The sequence below is a fragment of the Lynx rufus genome, unplaced genomic scaffold, assembly GCF_022079265.1.
Source record: "Lynx rufus isolate CCGP_SWC_20201006 ecotype Redwood Valley unplaced genomic scaffold, mLynRuf1.p SCAF_2, whole genome shotgun sequence".
In the NCBI taxonomy this organism is placed as follows: domain Eukaryota; kingdom Metazoa; phylum Chordata; class Mammalia; order Carnivora; family Felidae; genus Lynx; species Lynx rufus.
Window position 1 is genome coordinate 39,866,545 of NW_025814834.1, and position 19,627 is coordinate 39,886,171.

Consider the following 19,627-nt stretch of genomic DNA (forward strand, 5'->3'; position numbering starts at 1 on the left):
GAGAGTCAGAGTATGGGCAGGGGAGGGACAGAGAGAGAGAGGGAGACACAGAATTCGAAGCAGGCTCCAGACTCTGAACTGTCAGCACAAAGCCTGACACAGGGCTTGAACTTATGAACTGTAAGATCATGACCTGAGCTGAAGTTGGATGCTCAACCAACTGAACCATTCAGGCACCCCTTGGAAATTACTTTAAAATTATATTCCTATTATACACAAACACACCAAAATTAACTAGAAATGAATTAAAGGTTTAAAAATAAAAACGAAACCATTAACATACTAGAAAAATTCTAGGATAATTAAAAAAATTCCTGGAATGGGAAAGCCTATTCTTAGCATTCTATCAAAACCAAAAATACATATAAGATTTGTAAATCTAATCATTTAGCAAATGTGAATCTCAGACTTCAAACTTGAACATGCAACCAACAAGACTTTGTTTTCTTTAATTTCAACCTTCTAACAGATTGCCAGAAAATCCCAACCTTATTACAGTTGATGCCTTCTTCTCTTCCTCAAGGTTGCGTCGAAATCAAAGAGGCTTATGTGGTAGTTAGAAAATTAGATGGGTTGAAGGCGGATGATGAGATGCAAATGTCAATGCTCCTATTTTCCAGGGAATTTTTCCTGCAACTATTTATCCAAGCTTATAATTGGCCCTTGAAGTTGGGTAGCTCTCTCTGGCTTCTGTGTCACACGAGGACTTAGGGAACCAGCTTCTTTTGCCTGGATGTACAATTCAACCTTCCCTGGGATCCTTCCACCTTCCCAGCATGAAGGCCAAGGCAGCTCAAACCAGATGCCTTGTCTCCTCCAAAAATCTTTGTCGCATTGGAGAAAACCCTTCTCCACCTCTTGTGTCTCCACTCTGCTTCCCCTCTCCTACCTGTCCTCCTTCTTTTTCTGCTATAATGGACTTTGATGGTGCATTTCAAAACACTCAGATTATTAAGAGTTGCAAAAAAACTTAACATTTCCTCAGGGGCAGGGAAGAATTGGTCTTCAAATTCTCTTAGGAAAAAAAATACTTGAAGTAAGGGAGAAAAGTAAAGGTTTGTTTTCCATTTCAAACAGTCTCTACCTTCACATCATACCTAAAAACAATTTTCAAGCTTTATGTGGAAAAAGTCTTAAAAAACTGAGGAAATTATTACAATGTATATGATAAACAGAGAGTTTTTACAAATCAAAATGTGAAAGACAGTATTCCATAAAAATTTGGCAAAGTATGCAAACAACCAATTTAGAGGAAAAAGTATAAATCATCATTAAATATGGAAGTTTGTTTACTCTCATCAGAAATTTTAAAAATGTAAGCTAAAGTAACAATTAAACATCAGTTCATATCAACCATATTGGCTATTTTTTTTTTAAATATCAGACTCAATATTCAGGGCAGGGACTAAGGTGAAATAAGTTACTTGTCTCAGGAACAAAAAATTCGTAATCACAATAAGTGACATTTTGATGGAAATTAATCCAAAAAATCTATGATGAACAAAATGTCAAAATTTTAAATAAAGGCAGGATTCAGCCCTGCATTTATACGACCTTAATTCTGGCCCTGCACATAATGGTAAAAATCAGGAGAAATAACACTCATCCATACTGTGAATGGCCTACAAATTGGTGGGCAACTTGCCAATATTTGTCCACAATTGACAGACACATAGCCCTTGACATAAAAATTCTACTTTTAGCAATTTACCATAATGAAGCAATATGATAAACAAAGGTATCTATACACAAATGCTCATTGAAACATTGTTTAAAGGTGCAAAACATAGAAAAGAATGATAAACAATTATTCAAATAAATGATGCCATAGTCACTCACTAGACTAATACTGACAATTAGAAATAGCGTGGATATATCTACTTTTACATAGACATTTGAAGTTACATAGAAGTAACTGAAAAAGAAGGTTTCATTCTTTGTAGACAAATTACTAAAAAAAAAAAGTTTAAGTTTATACACCAACACACCCAATACACATCCACCCATCTATTTATCTATGTATGAATGCAAATTTAGAAAGATGAAACTGAAGAGTTAACTGTGGTTATCTCTGAGAGGGAAGAATAGAATTCTGAGTCTATTTTTTTTTTTGCTAGCATCTTATATTGATGAATATTTTTTTCTGATTCCTAAAGTTATTTCTACCAAGTTGAAGGAGGGGCGAGAACTCAGCCAAGAGACTTTCCATCAAAGGAATAATTATAATACCAAAAGCCTCACATCATGAGAATAAAGTCTAAAGCTGTTCAGCTCATTTATTGCTTCTCTTAGAAGATGGCATCTGAAGAAATGTACTGAGGAACTGTAGCACATTTAGTCCCCAGGACTTTTCTATAAGTCTTCTTCTTCCCTTTTATTTTGAACAAATATGTTTTCAAGTTCTGGATTTCACTTTGATTTTCCCTTGAATGCTGCAATAATGCCACTCCAATTCTAAAGGATTCTTATGATTAGGGTGTCTCATATTTATAGCTAAGGATTCTCCCATGCCATTCCTTCAACCACAGTTGAGAACAGGAAAGAAAAAAAAGCCAGCACCATTCGCTAGAGCCTTGGGCGAAGTCTAGTGTCATAAGAGCAGGAGGAAAAAAGTGTCAAGACACTGCTGAGCAATGCCACATTCTACAAAAATTTAAAGTCATGCAGACTAAGTCTAGATTATTGGATTACGGCACTGAAGATCATTGGTCTCTTTCAAGGGTACATGTGGAAGTAAAATGTCAGGAGTCATGACGAAAGGATGTAAGAACCAGGTCAACGGGTAAGAATATGCTAAGAATTTTGGAAAGTGTAACTTAAGTGAGAAGTGGTGGGAAGAGAAGGACTTGCTTGGCAAGATAGAAAAAAAGAAAATATGAGCATTTAAAAACACAAGAGAGAAGGAGATATATTATAATGATGAATTACAGTGAAAGTACACAATTAAAGGAAAATAGCCTGGAGGGGGGGTAGGACCTGAAATGAAATATGAATGTGTGTACAAAGCCCCTGGGGATCTTTCTAATATCCAGATTTGGATTCTTAACTTCGGCATGGGCCCTGAAATTCCGCATTCTGAACATGCTCCCGAGTGATGCTGACGTTTCTGCTCCTCAGGCCACACTTAGAAAAGCAAAGAGCCCAGACCCAGTGCGAAGCCTTGGAAGGAAACGCCTCTTTCTCTGAGTCTATGTCAAGGAAAGAGACATGGTAGCATAGAAACCAAACCTGAGAAGAGAGCAGCCGAGGGAGTTTATGCTAAATGACTTTCAGCTCCTCCATAAAAAAACTAGTGAGCTCATTTGTTGGGAATGAGTGTGGAGAAATGAAGGCTTGGAAACAGTGGGGAAGTTTTGGATGAACTGTTGTAAGACGCTTATTAGGAGATCAGGAAGAGATGAATTGTGTTTTCAGTGAGGTGCATTAATAACATAATTAAACCATGGAACGAAGTGTGGGCTTTATGTAAAGGAAGTAAAGATGACTTTCCCCAATTAAAATTAATGAGATAAATTTCACCTGTGGTGGCACAACGTACTTGCTAATAACTGCCTTAAAAGGCTCAGGAATGCAGCTCACCCCATCACCTACACATTTGAAGCAGTCTACCCAATGCAGCTGCCTCGATCTTTTCTACTTACCCAATATTCAGCCATGAAGAATATAACAAATACAGCCTCTAGCTGTAATCAGACTGCCCAGAAACAAACTAACAAAACCATATGGAAAAATGAAAGCTTCCAGGTTGTTTAATACATAGGTAAAGAGCAGTTTTTAATTTATCCAAGTTAATTTTTCCACAAGCAATCATCTTTGTTGGCATTTCCTCAGGACCTGAGGCCGACAATAATCCTTCAGCAGCAAATGACCCTAATGACCTGAAGGTCTCCTGGTGCTGGCTTCGCTCTAGTGTGCCTCATCTGAAAATCCACTTCCCCTGTCATCAGCATCTACACAGTCCCCCGTTGCTCTACATCGAGGACTCATTCTCAGATGTGGCCTTGCAATTTGGATCTAAGCATGAAATGAACATTGTGAGAAATGAACCTCCTGCATGTGTCATTCTGTTCATTAAAAATGGAACAGTAAAAGGAGAGAACAAATTGCAAGGAGTCCCTTAGCTGCCTCTGATATTCACAACATGGTGAGTTGGCTATTGAAACATGGAAAGGCGAATGTGGAAGAACTGAAAATGAACCAGCCTGAGCCAGTGGCTGAGAGAAGAGTCACAGCCTCCAGGTCTCCTCTGACCTGTTCCAGTAGCGGCTGTGGCTCCCCAGCCCGGTGATTTTACATCGTGAGCAGTCCCTCATTGTTAGTAACTTTACACACCGTGAACTTCCCTGCTTTGCTCATCTTCTGATTATTTCTGCCAGACTCATTCCCAAAACTCATCTGCCACATTCCTCACCAGGTCTTCTGAAGTCATTTTCCTCTTCACTAAGTTATCCCAGTGATTTTCCTCAGATCACCTATCGTCTCGTTGTGTTATGGTAATTTACATATCTTATCTCCTATATTAAACTATTAGCTTTTCAAGGACAGAATTCATAGCTTACTTTGTTTCATATCCTCCATTGCATCTAATTTTATTTTGAAAATTTTTATCTGTAAGATTTTTTTTTTTTTTGTAAAAAGTAATCCAGTTAGAGATTGACTCAAAGCTGAAGTAAATGGTAATTATGAAAACATGTTTCCATTTCAGTTCTGGAATTCTGTAAGGATAGTCAAGGACACCATCTCAGTTTTCCCTATATCCATCCATATTTTAACTTCTAATTGCATGCAAAGTATGTGATACACATTCCAAAAGACATTTGCAAGGGAGCTAATCAGACCTACACAATATACTTTTGATGAGTTAGATTCTGCACTCATAAACCAAAATAAAAAGTATTAAACATTGTAGCACCAATTTCCCCCACATTCTCAAATTACAGAGTGCAGAGATGAAGGGAAATGTTATAAATTTAAGGACAATAAGAACATGCAGAAAAACATCATTCAGGTTTTTACAATCCTTTATTTAGTAAAAACACTCAATGCATGTTGATGAATAGAGTGAACATCACTTTGAATTTTATATACAGCCGTGCCTCATTTTATTGCACCTTGCTTTATTGTGCTTCACAGATATTGCATTCTTTACAAATTGCAGGTTTGTGGCAACCTTGCATCGAGCAAGTCTCTCAGCATCATTTTCCAACAGCATTTGCCACTTCGTGTCTCGGTGTCACATCTTGGTAATTCTCACAATATTTCAAATGTTTTCATTATTATTGTATTTGTTATGGTGATCTACGATTGGTGATCTCTGCTGTTACTATTGCAACTGGGGGCATCATGAACTTCATTCAAATAAGATGGTGAACTTAATGGGCAAATGTTGTATATGGATTCTGACTGCTCCACCAACTGGCTCTTCCCCCATCTCTCTCCCTCTTCTCAGGCCTCCCTATTCTCTGAGACACCACAATATTGACATTAGGCCAGTTAAGAACCCTATGGTGGCCTCTACGTGTTCCAGGGAAAGGGAGTGTCACACACCTCTCACTTTAAAATAAAAATCTAGAAATAATTAAGCTTACTGAGGAAGATGTGTCAAAAGCCAAGACAGGTTGAGAGCTAGGCCTCTTCTGCCAGTTAGCCAAGTTGAGAAGGCAAAGGAAAAGTTCTTGAAGAAAATTAAAAGTGCTACACCAGTGAACACGTAGATAATAAGAAAGGGAAACAGCCTGATTGTTCATAAGGAAAAAGTTTCAGTGGTCTGGATAGAAGATCAAACCAGTCTCAATATCCCTAAACCAAAGCCTAATCCGGAGCAAGGCCCTAACTCTCTTCAATTCTGTGAAGGCTGAGAGAAGTGAGGAAGCTGTGGAAGAAAAGTTTGAAGCTGGCAGAGATTGGTCATGAGGTTGAGGGAAGAAGCTGTCTCCATAACAGATAAGTGCAAGGTGAAGAAGCAAGTCCTGATGAGGAAGCTGCAGCAAGCTACCCAGATCTAGTTAAGATAATTAGTGAAGGTGGCCACACTAAATGACCGATGTTCACTGCAGATGAAACAGCCCTATATAGGAAGAGATGCCACCTAGGATTCTCAAAGCTAGAGAGGAAAAGTCAATGCCTGGCTTCAAAACTTCAAAGGACAGGCTGACTCTCTTGTAGCTGGTGACTTCAAGTTGAAGCCCATGTTTATTTACTATTCCAAAATTCCTAGGACCTTTAAGAATTATGCTGAATTTACCCTGCCTGTGTCCTATAAATGGGACAACAAAGCCTGGATGACAGCACATCTGGTTACAACATGGTTTGCTGAATATTTCAAGCATGCCGTTGAGACCTATTGCTCAGAAAGATTTCTTGCAAAATATTACTGCTTGTTGACAATGCACCTGGTCACCCAAGAGCTTCAATGGAAATGCTTGCAATTAATGTTGTTTTCATGCCTGCTAATACCACATCCATTTTGCAGCCAGTGGATCAAGGAGTAATTTCAACTTTCAAGTCTTATTATTTAAAAAATATGTTTCAGGGGTGCCTGAGTGGCTCAGTTGGTTAAGCGTCTGACTTTGGCTCAGGTCATGATCTCGTGGTTTGTGTGTTCAAGCCCTGCATCGGGCTGTGTGCTGACAGCTCGGAGCCTGAAGCCTGCTTCGGATTCTGTGTCTCCTTCTCTCTCTGCCCCATCCCCCACTTGTGCTCTGGTTCTATCAAAAATAAATAAATGTAAAAAATAAAAATAAAAAAATAAAAAATATGTTTCATAAGTCTATAGCTGCCATTAATAGTGATTTCTCAAATGAATCTGAGCAAAATAAATTGAAAACCATCTGGAAAGGATCCACTATTCTAGATGCCCTGAAGAACATTCATGATTCACAGGAAGTGGGAAGAGGTCAAAATATCAACATTCACAGGAGTTTCAAAGAAGCTGATTCCAACCCTCATGGATGACATTGAGAGGTTCAAGACTTCAGTGGAGAAAGTACCTGCCGATGTGGTGGAAATAGCAAGAGAACTAGAATTAGAAGTGGAGCCTGAAGGAGCGCCTGGGTGGCTCAGTCGGTCAAGCGTCCGACTTCGACTCGGGTCACGATCTCACGGTCTGTGAGTTCCAGCCCCGCGTCGGGCTCTGGGCCGATGGCTTGGAGCCTGGAGCCTGCTTCCGATTCGGTGTCTCCCTTTCTCTCTGCCCCTCCCCCATTCATCCTCTGTCTCTCTCTGTCTCAAAAATCAATAAACGTTAAAAAAAAAAAAAAAGAAGTGGAGCCTGATGATGTGACTGAGTTATGGCAATCTCATGATAAAACTTGAATGGATGAGGAATTGCTTCTTATGGATGAGCAAAGAAAGTAGTTTCTTAAGATGGAATCTACTCCTCGTGAAGATGTTGACATGACAACAAAGGACTTAGAATATTACGTAAACTTATTTGATAAATCAGTGGCAGAGTTTGAGAGGACTGACTCCAATTTTGAAAGAAGTTTTGTGGGCAAAATTCTACTAAACAGCACTGTATGCTATAGAGAAATCATCTGTGAAAGGAAGAATCAATCAATGTTGCCAACTTGATTGTCATCTTATTTTAAGAAATTTCCACAGCTGACCCAACCTTCAGCAACTACCACCCTGATTAGTCAGCAGCCATCAACATTGAGGCCAGACCATCCACCAGCAAAAAGATAACTTGCTAGAAGCTCAGATGATGATTAGCATTTTTAAGCAATAAAGTGTTTTAAATTTAAGGTATGCACTTTGTTTTTTTAGACATACTGCTATTACACAGCTAATAGACTACAGGATAGTGTAAACATAACTCTTAGAGGTACGAGGAAACCAAAATTCATTTGACTTGCTTTATTGCAATATTTGCTTTAATGCGATAATCTGGAGCTGAGCCTGCAGTATCTCTGAGGTGTGCCTGTATATCATACAGAAAATAATTTTTTTTAAAGGTAGAATTGACAGGACAGTTTGGGGTGAGAACAGTGATAATCTCATTTGCTGGAATGTTCTAGAATAATTAATATCATCTACTGTCAGCAGCTTTCCAGTCTAACAGACTCAATAAAATTTTCGAAACAATCTCAGGCTTTTTGTTGGGTATAGTACCACCCTACCACTTGACCGTGTTGATAGGGGTGTCCCATTCTTTCATCACAGCTGAAAATACGGGTGATTGATCTAAAAAATTTTTGCTCTAATTTTATAAATTGGTTCTAGGTTTTTTTTTTTTTTTTTTGCCAACAACCATAGGGTTTTCTTCAATGTGTTAAAATACTACTGTTTTATAATAAGTAACATTTAAACTAAAACACAATATAGCCCCATTCCTGGAGACATACAGGTTTAAAAATATGTAATTGGCTTGATGTTTTCCCAATAGAACATACTAAATAAGGTTCACAGCATACAATTTTTAATATGTGGTATTTTGGGACACCCGGGTAGCTCAGTCCGTTAAGCATCTGACTTCAGCTCAGGTCATAATCTCATGGCTCATGAGTTCATGAGTTTGTGTGCTGACTGCTCAGAGCCTGGAGGCTACTTCAGATTCTGTGTCTCTCACGAGAGAAAGACCTAGTGTCTCTTTCTAGAGAGAAAGACCCAGAGAGAAAGACCTAGCAACCGCTCCCCTGCTCGCACGCTGTCTTTCTCATTGAAGAATAAATAAATATTAAAAAAATTTTAATATATGCCATGTTGCTCCTAAAAAATATTTTGAAAATAACTTCTCTGACAGGGATAAAAGGCATGCACATTAATTACCTGTTAAATACCCCCAGTAAGGAAATTTGTCTTATACTATAGGTGAATGGAACCAGGGTGGACTTATTTATGAGACAGTTAAAATTGGAAGTTGTAATTTAAAAATGTCTGTCCTCAACCAGAAAGACCAAAGACCATTTGTTGATTTTGATTTCTTATGTGGACATATTATATACTGCATAAAATTTCGAACCTCAAAGTGTGGTGGGTTCATTGGTCTATTGAAAAGTATTATAAATGCCAGAGAGGAAAAAAACCCCGAAATTATTTATTTGTTGTTTTATTTTTTAAGTTTTAATTTTATTTTAAAATTTATTATTTTATTATTTTATTTTTTTAATAAGTGTTTTTATTTGTTTTTGAGGAAGAGAGCGTGAGTGGGGGAGAGGCAGAGAGGAGCGGTGGGCAGAGGATCCAAAGCAGGCTCTGCGTCGACAGCAGCGAGTCCGATGTGTGGCTCAAACTCACCAACTGTGAAAACCTGACATGGGCTGTAGTTGAAGTGAGCTCAACCGACTGAGCACCCGGGCGCCCCAAACCCCAAATTATTTTAAATACGATAGTTATTACTTTCCTCCATTGTTTTCAGTCATCTAGTCTAAATTAACTTGGTATGATCAGGAAAGTTAGTCTAAGATTGTGATAACAAAAAAAAAAGGATTGCTGTGAGCCAAATCTAACTGAAATATTTTAATTATTCCTTGAATAAAGTCAGCATGTGAGTTTTTAAAAGTAATCTGGAATAGCAATCTTAACTACTTTCACGGAAAGCATTAGGGGAATAGAATTTGTCTTTTTAAATTACTTTCTGATCTATAATCATCATGGAGACTTTGAACTGTGCAGACAATAACATAATCTTTTTGCTACCAACATCACATCAACCTGCCTCTATCTGCATAGAGGAATCTTATGCTTGGGGACATTAAGAAAATTATCCATTAAGATCATTGTCTTGAAACAATGGACAAACCTGATTATTTTCTCTAGCATCTGTAAATATTACCTTAAAATGCCAGGGAAGGATCCAGTCTTTTATTTCTCATCCCTGACCATCCCAGGAAGGAGATTTCGAAATGGAAATCTTTCTATTTTTGTTTGCATAGTCTGCACAGGCACTTGCTCCCACAGATGTTCCATATTTACACACAGGAAAGAAGAATGTTTCAAACCCACCTCTGCCGATTATAACATGATGACGATACTAAAGAGCCATTCTCTTCTTCTCCCCGTGCAAGTCTTATTAAATGGTTCCAGATATTCATTGGGGATATCTGGCCTAGAACCGTCTTTTCGGTGGGCCTCCTCAAAAGTTCTTCTGCCCTCTACTACTATAGGACAAAGGTGTTCTGCTGGGTGCCAGAAAATTGCTAATTATTTGAAGACATTTCTTGGCTAATCATTAAAGAAGGTTTGTTAATGATGGTCTTAAAGAGTCTTAAGCATCAGTTAAAAGGTAAATGAAATTATTTTACTGACAGCTTATGTATCCAAAAATGATCGCTCTTTGTGAAACAGCAATGTTCAGGCATGACAAAATGATTTCTAACTGCACAGTGACTTTATTGTTTAGTACTTAGTGGAGGAAAAAAAGTTAATTGAAATGTGAAAAATGTTTAGTAAGGAATTATAGTAATTTACCAAATAATGTTGACTCTAGTCAGTTTTACAACTAGAACTTGCTGAAACACCTAGCAATTATTTATACATAGTAAAAAATTGTAGGGTTAGCTAATCAATAAAACATTCACCTCTTCTAGAAGCATTTTTAAAACTCCCAAGCAAAAAATAAAAAGGCTGTGAACACAACTGCACTGAATTTTATTTCTACTGAATATACAAATCCCATCAAGCATTTAGTTTTAAACTTTTATCGACTCTAACATTGTCACAAGAATCAACATAAAATCAGTATTTTTCTACATAGGAGTCCCGCAGAGGAGAAGAACATTTTTCCTAGCTTGAAAGTATTTGCATGTCCTAAATAAATGGTTCAAACTCTACCTTGTTCATTAACACACTTACCTACTGAGCTGTAACCAAATGAGCAGTTTATAACCGAACCCTATAAACAGTAATGTGTAAGAGCACTTAAATAGTAATTTAAATGCATCTGTTTCTGTAAAATAAATTTTAAATGATTTGGTCTATATTAAATATTCTGGCACACCTGACCCAGCATCTCCCCAGTACCATGTTTTCATTTATTGTGACTTTCATTACCAGTCTTTCTGTCGGATATTATTAATTTTGAAAAAGAATAAAAGCACAAATCTTATTCTACATTATGATGATTGCTGTTAGAACTAGACAGCAATGACATGTTTCAATTGATGGAAGGAAAAATTCTCTTAGGTTTTTAAACAGGGTAGCTGTATTCTGTTAGAATAAAATATGACATGTTAAAATAAGTCTTGGGACTAGTCGAATAAAGCTTTGAAAAAAATCAGGAAAGAAAAGTTATTACTTAAGGAATTTTTTAAATTGGTAACTTTTCAATAATTTTCGTTGTTCTTTTGGACATTCCCTCAGTAGGAGAGCACCGTTAGCCACATTTTACAAAGGAATGGAGGCTGTGGGTGTTTTATGTGTTTTATCAGGAGTGAGCTAGTAATCCATCATTGTAACCATCAAACCACTCTTGGTAAAATTCTTCTCTTGCCAACTCTCTTCTTCACTGTCCAATTCCTTATCTATAGTTACAAATTAGAATATAAGGCTATGCCCAGACTGCTTATTCTACTCTGCCTTTCCTCTACATCTACTCCTTAGAACATTCTACATATTCTCAAATATTGCTAAAATATTTCTAAGTCTTATCTCTCCCCATTTCAGTTCTACCAGAAATTTTCCAACTCTTCCTTTAGAGTTCTCTTGACCTTCTCCAATTATGAGGCCACAAGTTAAGCACATGCACATCTCACTCCAGCAAGAATTATTTATAATCCCTATACCAGAGATTTAAGTGTCTTCATAAAAAGAAGCTACACTTGATTTATCATCATCATTATTTCTCAGGAACCCTTTAAATTATTTCTCAGGAAGAAACAATTTGAGAGGAATTTTAAGAAAAAGTTGAGACTAATTTTGGGGACCCAGGTTCCAAGGAAAGTATGGGGCTGACTTTACATGAACTACTTACATTGAAGGAGGTACTGTGTAAGGATTGCGGGGAGGCAGACTGGGAAGGCCAGAGAAGGGGAAGGGAAGAAAGGCGAGCGGAATAGGTTGAAAAAACAGTAGTGGAAAAAGAATAAAGACAGTATTTCTTTCTAGATAAGATCCTTCCTAAAAGTCATACGAAAACAAGCGAAGTAGAAGCTGTTGCCCAAGTCATGCGGTCAGATTTGATGGTAAAGAACCTTTTGCTACAAGATTCCAACCAGAACATATTGGTAAAAGTACACATACTTTGAAAGAGTCACTTATTCTCTGCATATTTTAAATCTATTTCTTACCCTTTTTTCGCACTTCAGTAATACCTATTTTAAGATTTAAGTTCTTCAAAGACAAGAAATACATCTGTTGTGCTTTCTTGGCATAGCACCTGGCACAGTAAATGGGGGTGTGAAATAAATACAATTGGAAGAGAAAATGGAGGAGCAGTAATGATTGTTTAATCTCACCTTTTGACCTATTTTTATCCTGTTAAACTTTTCCTTTCTTTTTTTAAATGTTTATTTATTTACTTTTTTAATGTTTATTTATTTCTGAGAGAGAGAGCAAGAGCAGGGAAGAGGCAGAGAGAGGGAGACAGAGAATCCATAGTGGGCTCTGTACTGACAGCAGAGACCCCGATGCAGGACTCAGACCCACAAACAGTGAGATCATGACCTGAGCCAAAGTTGGACACTTAACTGACTGAGCCACCCAGTACCCCTCCTGTTAAACTTTTCTGAGACTAGATGTAAACATGCTAGTTTATCTTCCATAAATTCCTGAAACTGATCTAATATACACAAGAATATTCTGACATTTTTCCTAGGTACTTCATATTGGCATTGAAGGACTGATATTTTAAGTGAATGAATTCCTTACCTTGTGGCAAATTAGAACTCTTAATGACTTTGACAAGCTGAAAAATAAATATAATGAAGCTCCCTTGGGATAAATGAAGGATAATTTGATTTGCAAAGAAAAAACAATCTGGCAAAAGAGAATGCAAAAAAATTAGCTATGCAAGGATATTCATTAAAAATTATTGTTTCACTGGAGAAAGTCATAGAATCATACCATCTTGAGATAGTAAAAATTTTCTGGGCAAGTGGCTACTATCTACATGTAAGCCCACTGGGATGCAGGTAAGTCAGGAGACCTATGCAACTCTAAAGGCTAATAAACTGGAAACGGAAAGTAGATATTAAATCTTCTGACTCCCAGAGCAGTGCTCACAAGATGGAGAGATATGATGACAATGATATTTTAATAATAAATTATAGGACATGTCCAGTATGGATCTCAATGATTTGAAAGACATGAAAAAAATAAGGAGAACTTGGCAGGGATCCGTAATGAATTCACTGATTAAAGGTTTGGGAGTTAAAGGTTTCAAGAGTCATAGTAAGTCCTCAGGGGCAGTTTAATTACCAATTTCAGGTAACCAGATGTTTTTTCTTAACTAAAGTTAGAAGAAGACACAAAAATGATGACACATACTAAGTATAAGATGGTTTCCTGTCTAATCAAGTGAGAATTGGTTATTTTGGGGATATAAAATGCTATGATAAATTTTGAACAGAAAAAAAATCTGAAAATCAATGGAATTAGATCATTTTTGGCATTACACTTTTAAATGTTAATGTTTGCTTGATGCCATTTCTAGACTTTCAAAGAAGATCTTTGATAAACATACTTACAAATTATAGCATCTACATGGTAGTGTATCTATTTTACTTTGGGATAAAGTAAATTTCCCTATAAAGGTACAAAAGAAACATATGAAGGTATCAATGTAATGCTTTTCCCAAATTCTATGATATATTACCCAAGTAGGTGCAATATCTTATGTTATCCTCATTTTTAACTTCAGGAATTGATCCACTTCAAGAAGAGAAAATGGGCCATTCTAAGGAGAGGTAGCATAGCACAGTGTTTAAGAACATCGAAATCAAATCTGTGTTTGATTTCTGGCTCCTTCACTTACTAGCTGTGCAAACTTGTGAAGTACCTCATCCCTCACTATGCCACAGACAGGTGTAAAATAAGGATAATAATGGTAACCAACTTCTGTGGTTCTTATGAAGATTAAATGAGTTAAAAATGAAAATCGTCATGCACTTTGAACAATTCTTGGCCCGTAGGTGCTCATTTATATAAAAATCTCAGGGTATGGAAAACCCCATTTGCAAAATTGAATACTTAGATTTATAATCCTAAGCGCCTGAAAGAATGAAACTCTTTTGAATGTTCAAGTGCACACACCTGAGAGCTGTACAGGCTTTCAAATATGAAGAAAATCATGGCAGACATTTGAAACTTGCCAATTTTCATTTAATACTAAAAACATAAAATTCACAGATTGGAAAGGCTGTCTTTGAACCCATGCCCAAGGAATGGCAAATACAGTCCCAGCGTGGGAAATTGGAACCTAGACTCTCACTTTCTTTACAAAAAAACTGTCCCCTCACCTCCCTCTACCCACCCTGAAGGGAATATTTATGAAGACTTTGTCCCAAGTAAAGGAAAAAATGTCAGGTTACAACATTAGTACCTAAAAAAACAACAAAATGGTCTTTAAGAAGTCCTTACTCCCCACAGAACTTGGAATTAATTCAGAGGACATTCTCATGGCTGCTGGTCAAGTATACAATGGTCAGAGGTCATCCCTCTAAAAGGTATCAGTCCAGATACCACTTTTATTGCCTATAAACTCGTGGAATGGAGGGTGGGAAGTGCGGACATTTCTTCTAAATTTCAGCCTAAAGAAGAGTTTTAAGCAAATAAACTTTTCAGGATTTTGTGAGTATAGGTTTTCAGAATCATTTTTCCAATTACCTCTTAGCTTCTCCAAATGGAGCTGGTTCTATTGAAAACGTTCCCTTGCTTGGGATGAAGAAGATGATTATTGGGCAAGTAATTGAAGTGAGTGTGCTTTGTGATTTTAGAACCCCAAGCCACAAGGTAGGTCTCTAAAGGGTGTTTGTTTCAGAATTTATTGTTATTAAGGAGTGTACTTGCACAGCAAGGAAACATCTTCTGTAGCCTCTCCAATGGCATCTTATATAAACTGTACTCATACACACACATCAGACTGATAAACCCTCTCCTTGGTTACATATTCCTTGGTTCCTTGTTCATGCTTTCTTTCTTCTCCCTCCTTTCTTCCCTGATTTGTCTTACTTTCTTGTCACCAGTCTTAGTGATGTACTACGGGAATTACTTTTGGTGTTTAGAGTGTGTTATGAAATATGAGATTACTCACAGAATAGCTGTGATGGTTAATTTCATGTGTCAACTTGGCTGGACCACAGGGTGCCCAGATGTTTGGCCAAACATTATTTTGGGTGTATCTGTAAGGGTATTTCTGGAGGAGATTAACATTGAATCCATTGTCTAAGTAAAGCAGATTGTGTTCCCTAAGACAACATGCCTCACCAATCAGCTGAAGACCTTAATCCATCAAAAAGGCTAAGTAAAAAGGTTGAGTAAGAGGGAATTTCATCTGCCTATTTGAGCTGGGATCTTAGTCTTTTTCTCACTCAAACTAAAACATCAGTCCTTCTTGGGTCTTGAGTCTTCTGGCTTTCAGACTGGAACTTATACCACTGTCTGTCTGGGGTCTCTAGCTTGCTGACTGCAGATCTTGGATTTCTCAACTTCATAATCTCATGACCCAATTCCTTATAATAATCTCTTATAAAAAATTCCTTATAAAAATCTCTTATAAAAAATTCCTTATAAAATCTCTCTGATTATATTCATAAAAAGACTTGTACACAAATATTTATAGCAGTTTTATTCATAATAACCCAAGGTTAGAAACAATCCAAATATTTATCAATAGATGACTAGATAACAAATTGTGATATATTGATACAATGGAATACTACCCAGCAATGACAAGAAACAAACTACACAGAACAATAAAAATATATTTTAATAACATTGATTCACACTGTATGGCTGAAAATAGATTGACTGGAAAGGGTGGTGGTTACATGGGTGGACAGATTGTCAAAACTCATCAGATTGTACACGTTAAAGTACATTGCATTTTATGTCCTGAGTAAAGTTGATTTAAAAAAAAAAAGAAAAAAAAACTCAAGAAAATGCTTGGGGTTTTATAATATCACATTCCTTTTCATCATTTTAGTTTTTATTTTAGTAAGGATTCATATTATCAATGTTTGAAATTAATACAAAGTTTTGAATTTTTCTGCTTCTACTAATGAGAAATTGTGCCAAATTAGATAGAAAAATTCTTTCTTAAATACTTATTTTGTATTACATGTCAAAGGAATGATATTTATTGCAACATAATTTATTTATTTATTTATTTATTTAATGTTTATTTATTTTTGAGAGAGAGTGGGACAGGGTGTGAGCAGGGGAGGGGCAGCGAGAGAGGGAGACACAGAATCAGAAGCAGGCTCCAGGCTCTGAGCCATCAGCACATAGCCTGACACGGGGTTTGAACCACAAACCATGAGATCATGACCTGAGCGGAAATCAGGCGCTCAACCAACTGAGCCACCCAGGTGCTCCTACTGCAACACAACTGACGCTTCAATTGTACCTCACACAGAAAAACACTTCCTGGTTATATCAATTCTAATAACAATTTACATTTGCTGATCCATACATACATTGTGAGTGATTCTCTTTGACATGAGGGCTAAATAGAAGTTATGTCACAAATTATACATCAAAGGTTTTAAATTATTCTCAATTTCCAAAGGTCATAATTCTAGGTTTTATATAATTTAGTGACAACATAGTATGTAAGAAAATATTTTTTGAGTTTTCCCAAAGCAAAATTGGACAATTAACAAGGGGAATAATTATGTGAACAACAACACAATTTTCTGAGTCAAATGGAAAATATATAGTCAGAAAATATTCTTCAACTTATAACAAGAATAAAAAATGACCAAGGAATAATTCTTGATGTCCTAATAGAAATTTATGTTAATTTTTAAAAACGATTATACTTAAAGTTATATTTTTATCTTGACAGACATATACTTGCACATAAATGAATACCCACACATATACATACGGATAACTGAAACAAGTTTCCTGAATCCCCAACACACTGGTATTTTCTATTTTCTTTTTAGGTTTATTCATTTATTTCTAGAGAGAGAGAAAGCAAGAGGGGGAGGGACAGAGAGAATCCCAGGCAAGCTCCGCACTGCCAGTGCAGAGCCCGATGCAGGTCCCAAATCCAAAAACCATGAGATCATGACCTGAGTGGAAGTTGGACGCTTAACCAACTAAAGCACCTAGGAGCCCCTGGTATTTTCTATTTAACTTAGGTAAAAATGCTGATTGAACTGATGTTTGATTGACACTGCTCTTGTTTTTGAGAAATTATTTGCAATTCCTTCAGAAGGTAAAACAGAGGAAATCGTGGCAGGAAGGAATTCAAAGAGAAGGAAGACATTCTAGAATGTAATTAATAAATGTTGGTACTGCAATGGATGATCAGAAAATGTTCCAAGTATCTTTAGAAGAAAAATCGACAACTATATGCCCAGCATAATTCTTAATTATAGACTTAACTAAACATGGTAGATGGACCAAATGACCTTCTGAGTTGCTTGCAGTTCCAAAAGTATTCTAGAACTTCCACTTATTTATTTATTTATTTATTATTTTTTTTAAATTTTTTTTTCAACGTTTTTTATTTATTTTTGGGACAGAGAGAGACAGAGCATGAACGGGGGAGGGACAGAGAGAGAGGGAGACACAGAATCGGAAACAGGCTCCAGGCTCTGAGCCATCAGCCCAGAGCCTGACGCGGGGCTCGAACTCCCGGACCGCGAGATCGTGACCTGGCTGAAGTCGGACGCTTAACCGACTGCGCCACCCAGGCGCCCCATAGAACTTCCACTTATTTAGTGATTTGTGATGACTAGATATTTCTACTTTTTAATGATTTCCTATGGATTGTCATCATAGGTGGTTTTGTTGTAGTTTCAGAATTTTATCTGGCCTTAAATTTATTCATTTTATCTTTGATGATAAAATTTGATAAAACTATCATTATATGAATATTCACTTTTTTTAAAAGTTTTATTTTATTTATTTTGAGAGAGCATGTGTGAGCAGATGAGGGGCAGAGAGAGTGGAAGAGTGAGAGAATCCTAAGCAGGTTCCACACTGTCAGTGCAGAGCACGTGCGGGGCTCCACCTCATGAACCAAGAGATCATGACTTGAGCTGAAATCAAAAGTCAGATGCTTAACTGACTGAACCACCCATGCATCCCTGGATATTCACTTTCAAACAAGAGTTTTAAAGCATAGATTCAATTAGAGCATAAGGTACATATATGTTAATCATAAATGTTAAAATTAATAGTTTAAAAGAATATATAATTTTTATCTGAATTATTACGTATAATATTTGGTTCAATAAATGAAAATGTATTAGAAAATGAAGGCTAATTTTTATCTAAATTATTGCTTTCTAAGGATATTTTGACCATGACCTATATTTATGTCTCTTTCTTTGTTTTCTTTTTTATGTTACAATACTTTTAGTATCCTTAACAGCCATGCCTATAAATATATTATAAACTGCTTGAGACCCATTAACAACCACTTTCATATTCTAAACCATACTCCTGCCAAAACATGGTTTAATAAGGTAATTTTGATTTTTCTCAATGGTACTTTATTATCTTTTGATATAACACATTTTCAGAAAATAAATATCCTGACTTGCTACTTATTTGAAAATGTATTAGTTATTAGAAAGTAACAGTATTTTTAGCCCAATGCTAATAGTTGTTTAAATAATTTCATGAATCAGAGCTTGTGTAGTAATTTGATCCCTGTTTTACTTGGCCATAACATTGATAAGAACTAAATATAAGGTCATTCAAAACAAGTGAGGGCATAGCTCATCAAACTAAAGTGACAATTCAAAAATAGCTCAGTCCTTCAGATTCATCACTCAGACCAGGACAGTGATAACCATTGCGTCCTGTCAATGTTTTAGAGGTGAAATCAGGGCAACGGAAGTCAAGAGGCAAATGTTCCAGACTAGCAGGATAATGTGCATTATTATTATTTTCAGGTACAATGTTGTCTGTCCATGTTTCTCCCTGAGGAAATTAACAGTTCTAATTTTTTCTTTAATTTTTTTTCAGAGAAGATTATGAGTGAGTGATTTGGGATTTTTTTCCCCCAATTAAATACCTCTGATTCTTCAGTCCCATCTCAGGATGGAAATAGTAGAAATCCAGGAAGGAAATCTATTTTCAGGTTATTATAAAAGTAGGTGAATTTGTTCCTTCACATTTAAAGTTCGAAGAAATGAGCAGAAAAGGCTGAATAGACACCTCACCAAACAAGGTGAACAGATGGCAAATAAACATGTGAAGAGATGTTCAATATCATAAGCTGTTAGGGAATTGCAAATTAAAATAACAGTGAGATACCTCTTTATAACTATTGGAACAACCAAAATCCAGAACGCTGGCAACACCAAAGGCTGGTGAAGATGTGGAACAGCAGGAATCTCATTCATTGCTTTGAATAAATGCATTTTGAGAAAAGCCACTTTGGAGGACAGTTTGGCAGTGTCTTACTAAACTAACCATACTTTTACTATACATCCCAGCAACTGTGCTCCTGTGATCAGGGGCTTTGGCAGGGGTCTACCCTGGTCCCGGGGTGGACAGGACTGCC